This window comes from Arvicola amphibius, chromosome 5, assembly GCF_903992535.2.
Source record: "Arvicola amphibius chromosome 5, mArvAmp1.2, whole genome shotgun sequence".
Lineage (NCBI taxonomy): Eukaryota > Metazoa > Chordata > Mammalia > Rodentia > Cricetidae > Arvicola > Arvicola amphibius.
Window position 1 is genome coordinate 111,355,748 of NC_052051.1, and position 8,692 is coordinate 111,364,439.

Consider the following 8,692-nt stretch of genomic DNA (forward strand, 5'->3'; position numbering starts at 1 on the left):
CAACAAGGGTTACACTGAGAAACCCTGTCTCAAAAAACAAAACAAACAAGCAAAAAGTATTGTATTCATTATGAATATTATTTTTTGGTGGAAAAAACACATTTTTTCCTAGTACCATAAGAACATAACCAAATCCAGCTTTTTGAACACGAATATACTTTCATGTAGGGTGTATAGGTTCTAGATTCACTGGGATGGTATCTCCTCCTGCTTCCCCATGGCAACTGATATGCTCCACTGGAGAGCATTCTTGGGGACAGGCCTTTCATTTTTTCCTTGCCGACTATTTGAAGTGTTGGCTGTGCACTTCATGGCTCCTCTCACCCTCATACTTAATGGAATGATAGAAGAGGAATATAAGTAGATGCATTAGTGTGAAATTGAAACTCGTGGGTTTAGATTTAGAATACAATCTAAGTCTAATGTTGAAACCATCCCTCAGTAGATGTAAGGGGGAAGAGCTCCACAGATATCAACGTTGGCAGATACTCGAGTAGGAGACATAAAATGGCTTAGTATTTACATAAACCCCATAGTCTTCTTCCTCTGTGCTTTAAAACAAATGGTCGATAGACAGATGTTCCGCTGTACCGCCCAGGGAGTAATAACAAGGAAAAGGGGGCACATATTAAGTACAGATAATATTTTTCCCAACTGTTCTCAATTTGCAATTGGTTGAGTTCATGGGTACAGAGAGCTTTTATCTTGTTTCAATATTAATTTCAGCTAAATAAACCAAGACAAAAAATAAAGATACTATGGGATTTGGTTGGGCACACTGACTGGTACAAAGAGCTCTTTGCTGTCCAGACTATTATACATTTCCTAAAATCCCAATGGAAAAAGTCACTATTATGAGGTTATCTATGTGGTTAGGATACATGAAGATTTCATACTTGATTCTGCGATTTTGGTGTCAGAAACTTTCACACATCGTCGTCTGCTCCTGGAAATGCTCTGGGTCTTCATCCTTGTTAATGTACCTTTGTGAAAAGCTGTTCTCTGCTTCTGACACCTACCGCGTGATACAAGCAGCTTTTATTATTATATGAAATCAGTGAGAAGATCGATTTGCGTCAGTCATGCGTGTCTTAGAACAAATGTACATCTTGGTAGAACTGCGTAGACTGTTTGCTTCCATGTTCAGAACCCCTTTCCTCCAGTTAATGTTCTGTTTGTTGTAGCTAGTCCAGACCAACATTGGATGAATAGTGCCACGGGCTACACATACGTGGCTCCCTGCAGGCCGTGAGGACCTAGAATTCTGTCTTTGGTTATTTTACTCCCAAATAGAAACTTTCAGCGGCAGATCTAGGGGAAGAACTGAAAGACCAAACTGCTTATGTCTTTCTGCTGCCTTCCCCACTACAAGCCAGACAAGACCAGCACGTGGGTCCACCTAACTTGGGGGACTAGACCAAGAGTCCACACAACATCCAGCTTGCTCTCTTTGTTTCAGAAAGCACCTAGAATAATAAACGTTGTTCTCTGTGGGTACATCTCTTGAATTACCACCAACAGGTTTGATGCTTTGTTGTCTCCTTCCATGGTCCTTTTGTCTGTCATCAGCAGGAAAAGTGCCAGACATCACCTGTCTCCAACCGGATTCCACTGTGGTATCCAAAGGAGTCATTTTGTTTCCTTACTAAAAGCAAAGCCAGCTTCTTCTTTGCCTGGCACCCAAAAAGTAAGTCTGTATCAGGATTCTTTGGCAACATACCTAGAAACAACAAATCCGAGTAGCTCCTTATGAGGAGTGTTGGCCAAAAGCTCTGTTTCCTTCTTACATACTCCCTAGGAGCTGATGCATGGAATGAAGTGTTGGCCCCATGAAAAGTTCTTAGAAGTAAATAAGAAATGGAAGCTACTCCTCTGTATCTTGACCCCTATGGATTTTAATAACTGCTTTTAAAATAGCTTGTTTTGAAGCAAGCTTTGTTTTTCTCATCGCTTCCTCCCATATGCTAGGTTTTGTAACAAAGCCATAGTATGCTGTTATGAGGGTAGTTACTGTGTTAATGAATGCACTGCTGCTGAGCTAGCAATGCTTGCTGAGACAGCATGGCTAAGTAAAGTGGTTTGGACCACTAATATTAAGTTACAACAAACTCAAAAGACTAAAACATTTGTGAAACAGAATCAATTTTGGAATCAATACATTATTGCTTAGCTGCAGGTATATTTTAAAGGATCAGACCGAAGACAGATATATTTGAAAACACTTATTGCTTAGAAAATGGAAGGATATATAAATAAAGAGATTCGACTCATATTTTTTCTAAATATATTGACCAATGTACTGGCCCCATGAGTCCAGAAAAGAGTATTGGGTTCCCTAAAACTGGAGTTACAGGTGGTTGAGAGCCACCAGGTGGGTACTGGGTCCAGTGATCTTAACTACTCATCTCTCCAGCCTCCAAACCCTTATATTTTATTTATTTATTTATTTATTTATTTATTTTTGGTTTTTCGAGATAGGGTTTCTCTGTGGCTTTGGAGCCTGTCCTGGAACTAGCTCTTGTAGACCAGGCTGGTCTCGAACTCACAGAGATCCGCCTGCCTCTGCCTCCCGAGTGCTGGGATTAAAGGCGTGCGCCACCATCGCCCGGCCAAACCCTTATATTTTAAAGGGTTTCACTGTTTGCCCCAGCATAAAGCTAACTGATTTCTCTCCTTCCTTGGAATAGATTGTAAAACAGTGTGCATGCATGTGCTCAGGCGCACGTATGTTGGGGGTAGACGATTGATACAGAAAAAAGACGAGTTCCCTGAAGAGGGATAGAGAATATTCATCTGCTTCCAATAATAATTCTCTTCACACCTTTCATCCTCACTCTAGAAAGAAAGGAAATGAAGACCTCATCTTCCTGGCTTCCCGGATCCTCTGCTCCCACTCCCACTTTTCTGCTATTATGTCAGCAGACTGCCCACCCACCCCCACAGTGTGCCCCGTGTCTTCATTCCACTGCACTTTGCCCCCAGCTAAACGAGACGGCCTCGGGTCAGAGGAGGAACCATTTCGGTGGTCACGAAGTGAACTTTAACTGGTGGGAAGGGAGGGATTAGGACTGAGGAAGACTCAGACCCAGTACCTCGCTCAGACAACACGCCAGTGTTTAGACAGCCCCTTTCCCATCGTTCCAACTGTGCCCTTCTTGCTTCAAAGCCACCACATCCACTCTCTGACACACTCGGTCCTGCCCCCAACTTTGTCCACTGTCTCTTTGCTGCCCTTCGTCATCAAGGGAAAGGGGAAATCGGTCTATTATTTGAGAGATTTCACCTGGGCTACATATCAAAATGCTCTTTTGCAGGGAGGGTTTTGAGACAGGGCTTCACTGTGTAGCGTTAGCTGTCCTGGAACTCACTCTGTAGACCAGGCTGACCTCAAATTCACATTTGTCGGTCTGCTTCTCCCCTTGTTGCTATTAGTGAGCCCCTTGAAATACCATCTTTCCAGCACGTTATTTACAGACCAGCGTTAGCATACCATGCATGCCTGAGAAATGCTTCTGCCCCTTCGCGGTCATGTTAAGATGATGGAACAGATGGGTAACGCAACTTAGCCTCTGAAGAAGCTGCATCGTCATTGAGCTACTATTGCGGGGGGAAGCCGAAAAATGCTGCAGTCTCTAAGCCAGATGCCCAGAAAGGGAAAGGCCCCTCAAAGTACCAAGTGTACCTCCCAGAACCACAAACACTACAGATTCTGAAGCTGCTTCTGTCCACACCACACACAAAATCTAAGACTTCAAAGAAAGAATACGATAGCGTAATGGGCTTAAAATTCACAATCTACAGCTCAAGTGGAAATAGTTTATTTCTCTATCAAGGAATTCATCTTATCTCTAAAGTCCCCATTCTCACTGATGGGAGCAAACTCAGCCATACCACTCTCAAGAAAACTCTTCGCACATTCAAGACCAGTCTCTTGGAGTAAACATTCAGTTCAGCTAGCAGCTAACTCTGTCTACTTGGAGTCACTCTCAACGTAAGAGCCGCTCAACAGCCTTCAAGTGTCACTTCCCTCGGGATATACCTGGAGACTCACAGAAGGGCCACATCTGGTTGTGCCCTCAAATACCTCTGTTCAGCCTTCATAACTGAAGGATGTATAGCTTGTCATCTGACTATGATAAAGGCCCAACCCACCACCCCTCGTTCATGTGAAGCTTGGAGACTCTTATGTCTGTCCTTTGGGCTACCCGCCCTATAACCTGAGCCACAGTCACAGTGTTCCAAGACAAGACAAGCCCTATCATGCCCACTTTTCCACGTGCTGGAAATCCAAGTCCCTTCCTCCAGCCTGTGATCGTCTGTAATCCCCTCACTTCTCTCTGTTTAACTTTCCTTTGTTTCTGAACACTACCTGTAGCACAAATAATAAAAACTCAGAGAGAGATGTTGGGGTTAAAGCTGAAGAGCAGAGCAGAGCGCCAGCCACTAGAGAGTTCTTTTACCTCTACCAGTGCTCAGACCAAAAGGGTGATCCGCCAAACCTCAGACTGCACTGCTCTGCGCCAAACCTCAGACTGCAGATTGCAGTGCTCAGTCAACAAATTGGAACATTTGTCAATACGCATAGGGTGAATACTCCAGTTCCAAAATACCAGTGTGGCATCACCGAGCATAGATATGGAAAGCTGTGCCCCGGCACACCATGCAGACAGAAGCTGGAAGAGCGGCAGGAGTGTGGGACTCGAAAACGCAGTAAACTGATCTAAAAGCGATGGCTCGAGTAATCACTAGCTTTGTTTTCAATGTAATTATTGCATTATAATTTTATGTCATTTAATCTTTAATAATGCTGACTTTATTAGCCAGCTCATAAAACCTCTAAAATTTCACAACCAGCTCTCCTCTTCAAGCCAGCTCCAGCCTCCTGAAGATCCTGATGCACCTGTAAGGATCCCTTCCTCATCCAAATTCTAGGGCAGCAGTGGCACCGTGAAGGGGGAGGAGTAGTTGCTTCCCTGGACCTCACTAGTCCCAGGATGCAGCTGGACTGCTTTAGTCTTATGGATATCCATCCCACCGAAATATTCAGACTGCTGTTAGTTATCAATGTCATTAGTCAAACCGTGAGCTATGTAGGGACACGGATATGACTTTCAGTGAAATCAATAGTCTCATTTTCTTTGTTAAATCTCACTCATTAATTTAATCTTCCATTTAAAAAGTAAGCATTTAAAACAAACTTAGACACTCCTTAGGAAAGGGGGCTCTATTTTGGGAGTTTGTTGTCCTTGTGTTGTTTTTGTTTTTTGAGACAGAGTTTCATATAGCTAATCTGCCTTGGAACTTACTAAGGGTCTAAGGAACTAACCAAGGATGGCCTTGATTTTTTTCTTAAATGAATTTTGTATTTTTAAGCATTATTTATTGTGTGTGTGTGTGTGTGATGTGTGTGTGAGGGGTGCTTGAGTGCCTGTGTCCTGGTGTCCTCAAGGAAGTCAAAGGCCTGCTTGGAGCAGTAGTCTCTCTTCCTCCACCATGTGGGTCCTAGGGATTCAACTCAGGACTTCAGGCTGGGTGGCAACCGCCTTTACCTGCTGAGTCATCTTGCCAGCCCTTTAGTTCTTTTTTTAAAAACAGATGTATTGTTGATGAAGAAATTGTGGGGGAGGGCAGTGGTGGTGCAAGCCTTTAATCCCAGCATTTCGGAGGCAGAGGCAGGCGGATCTCTCTGAGGTCCAGGCCAGCCTGGTCTACAGAGCAAGTTCCAGGATAGCCAGGGCTACACAGAGAAATCCTGTCTCAAAAAAAAGAAAAAAAGAGAAATTGTTATTCTGAGCTGTCACTTGTGTTAAAAGTAAATCTGGAAAATATTCATCAAAATGTTAGCAATTATCATAGATAATGAGGCTGTTGTTTTCCTGGTGATTTTCTGTGCTTCTGGTTTTTGTTTTCAATAAATACAATACACTGGTAACCAAGTTTTTAGAAACTTAATGATGCAGCTGCGCTAGTGCTATCTCTTCTTTTTTTTTTTTTTGGTTTTTCGAGACAGGGTTTCTCTGCAGCTTTTTTAGAGCCTGTCCTGGACCTAGCTCTTGTAGACCAGGCTGGCCTCGAACTCACAGAGATCCGCCTGTCTCTGCCTCCCGAGTGCTGGGATTAAAGGCGTGTGCCACCACCGCCCGGCTAGTGTTGTCTCTTTAAAGGCTAGAAGGATTAAATAGCATTTTCAATAAAAGCCAAGGGAAATAAACATCACTGTGCTGAGTTTCATTTAAAAGCCAGATACCCAGGAATTGGATATGGCTGATTGTCAATTTCTATCCAGATGGAGTGTTTTCCTTTTTTCTGTCATTAGATGGAGAAGCACAGCATCTCCGGCTGCTTCATTACATCCAGTTGACTCAGTTGGAAAACATTCAGAAGTAGGTGGTGTGCCGGAAAAGGGTGGTGTATCGGATAATGAGCGAGAAGTTGATGTGGACGCACGGGCACAGCCTAGTTCAACCCCTGGCAGATTCATGTATGAATGTACACATGTGCATGAGTGTGTGCGCGCGCATGTTAGTGCACAAAGAGAAACAATAAAACCATTAATGGTTTCATGATGAAAGACTGTAAGTCTGTTCTACGCCCGCCCCGGCTGGGAATGGAATTCAGATCCTCCTGTACTAATAGTCGATTGCTGTGTAACATTTGCCAAGACGTGGCCACTTACAAGAAATGTGTTATTTTATAGTTCCCATGGAATGAGAGCCGGGTTTTGCTGGATATGTCCGTCTCAGGATCTGTCATGAAGCTGCCAGCAGGAACTACATAGGCATCGGAAAAAATGGAGAAAAAATATACATCCATGTCCCTTACATTTCATAATAATCTTTAGAACACAGAGCAAACTTAGAAGATTGTCTTAATAAAATGGTGCCCCCATTTGCTTCTCTGCTGCTGGGACAAAACAGTTACCCAAAGCAACTTGGGGAACTAGGGATTTATTTGGCTTGTAAGTTCTAGCCCATCATTGAGCGTGCTGGGCCAAGGACTGGAGGTGGGGCTGAAGCAGAGACCCCTGAGGAACACAGCTTCCCGGCTCACTCCCCATGGCTTTCTCAGCTTGCTCTCTTACCCCTCCTGCCCAGGGAACAGCAATCATCAGTTTAAGAGGAAAAAAAGCATAGCCCATAGACATGCCCGCCGACCAGTCCAATGGGGGCAATCACTCAGCTGCGGTTCCCTCTTTCCAGTTGACTCCAGGTTATGCCAACTGACAAGAAGCTAACCAGCACAGATGGGCTAGGGGTGTGGTTCATGTTAAACGATTGCTCGGGTGGGCATGCCAGGTAATGAATCCTGTGAGGTGTGAGAAGAACATGGAGATGGGGGCCAAGGATCAGGGTGCCTGAGGCTGCTTTTCCAGACCGACCAACTTCTTTTTTTCCCTCTGATTTTTTGAGTCAGGGTTTCTCTGTGTTTCTGGCTGTCCTGGAATTTGCTTTGTAGACCAGGCTGGCCTCGGACTCACAAGAGATCCATCTGCTTCTGCCTCTGGAAAGCTGCTATTAAAGGCGTGGACCACCACCACCTGACCGGGCCAATCAGTTTCAGAGGCAGATCCAGGTCATGTTTGGAACTGAAGTACTCTGACTTGGCTCGTTCATCACTTTGTCTTCATTTGTCAAAACCTCTTATTAACTGATAGGACATACTCTCATTCTCAATAACTATAGATTTATTTCCCTTTATGTACTCTTACTGTCCGGGAAGGAGATCCAGATTTTATTATGAAAAAATGTTGGATCTTATCAAATTCTTTTTTGCATTAATTGATCATGATTCTATGAATTGTCTTCTTTAGCCTGTTGATACGTAATATAATTATATTGATTGATTCACATATAGTTAGGATATATAGTAGCTATTTGGTCATATTATATATTTTTAAAATCATTTTTACTTGACCTGCTAGCACTTTGTTGAGAATTTCTGCATCTAAGTCCCTGAGAGATGTTGGCCTCTAGCATTCTTTCTTGTTCTCTGCATGGTTTTGGTGTCAGAGTAACACTGGCCTCCTTAAGTGAGCAGAGAAGTATTTCTTCCTTTTCAGTTTTCTGGAAGAGACTGCAGAAAGTTAGTAAAAATCCTGTAAATCTTTGCTGGAGTTCTCCAGTTGAAACCATCTGTGTCTTCTTCCAGAGCTTTCAACGACGAGTTCAGTTCCTTAATGGATGTAGGGCTATCCTGTTTCGTCTCGTTGAGTCTCAGTAGTTTGTGGTTTGTATAGATTGGCCCATTTTCTTCTAAAGTTGTCGGATTTCCAAGTGTGGCTGTGTCTGCAGCGTCCTCTCTCCCTTCAGCGTCTGCAGAGCTGTGGGGAGAGTCTGTTCCGAGACTGCCCTTGCTGATTTGATTTTCCTCTTTGTTTCGTCGGGCTGGGAGAGGTGTACTAGCCAGGCTTTTGTGTCACCCATTTTCCTTGTGGTTTTCCTTTTCAATTTCACCGATCCGCTCTTGTCTTGATTACCTGTTTATGCTTGCGTTGGGGTTCTTTTGTTCTTCTTGTTTTGTTTCATTCTGTTTCATCCTCTCGATCCTGAAGACAGAGGAGTATAGACGATTATCTTGAGATTCTCTCTCATTTCTTCTTTTCTTTTTTAGACATTTATACATTGGCTTATTTGTGTGTAAGGATATTTGGACATATTGAGTTAAATGTTTGTTAGACGCCTAGAGAAGCACT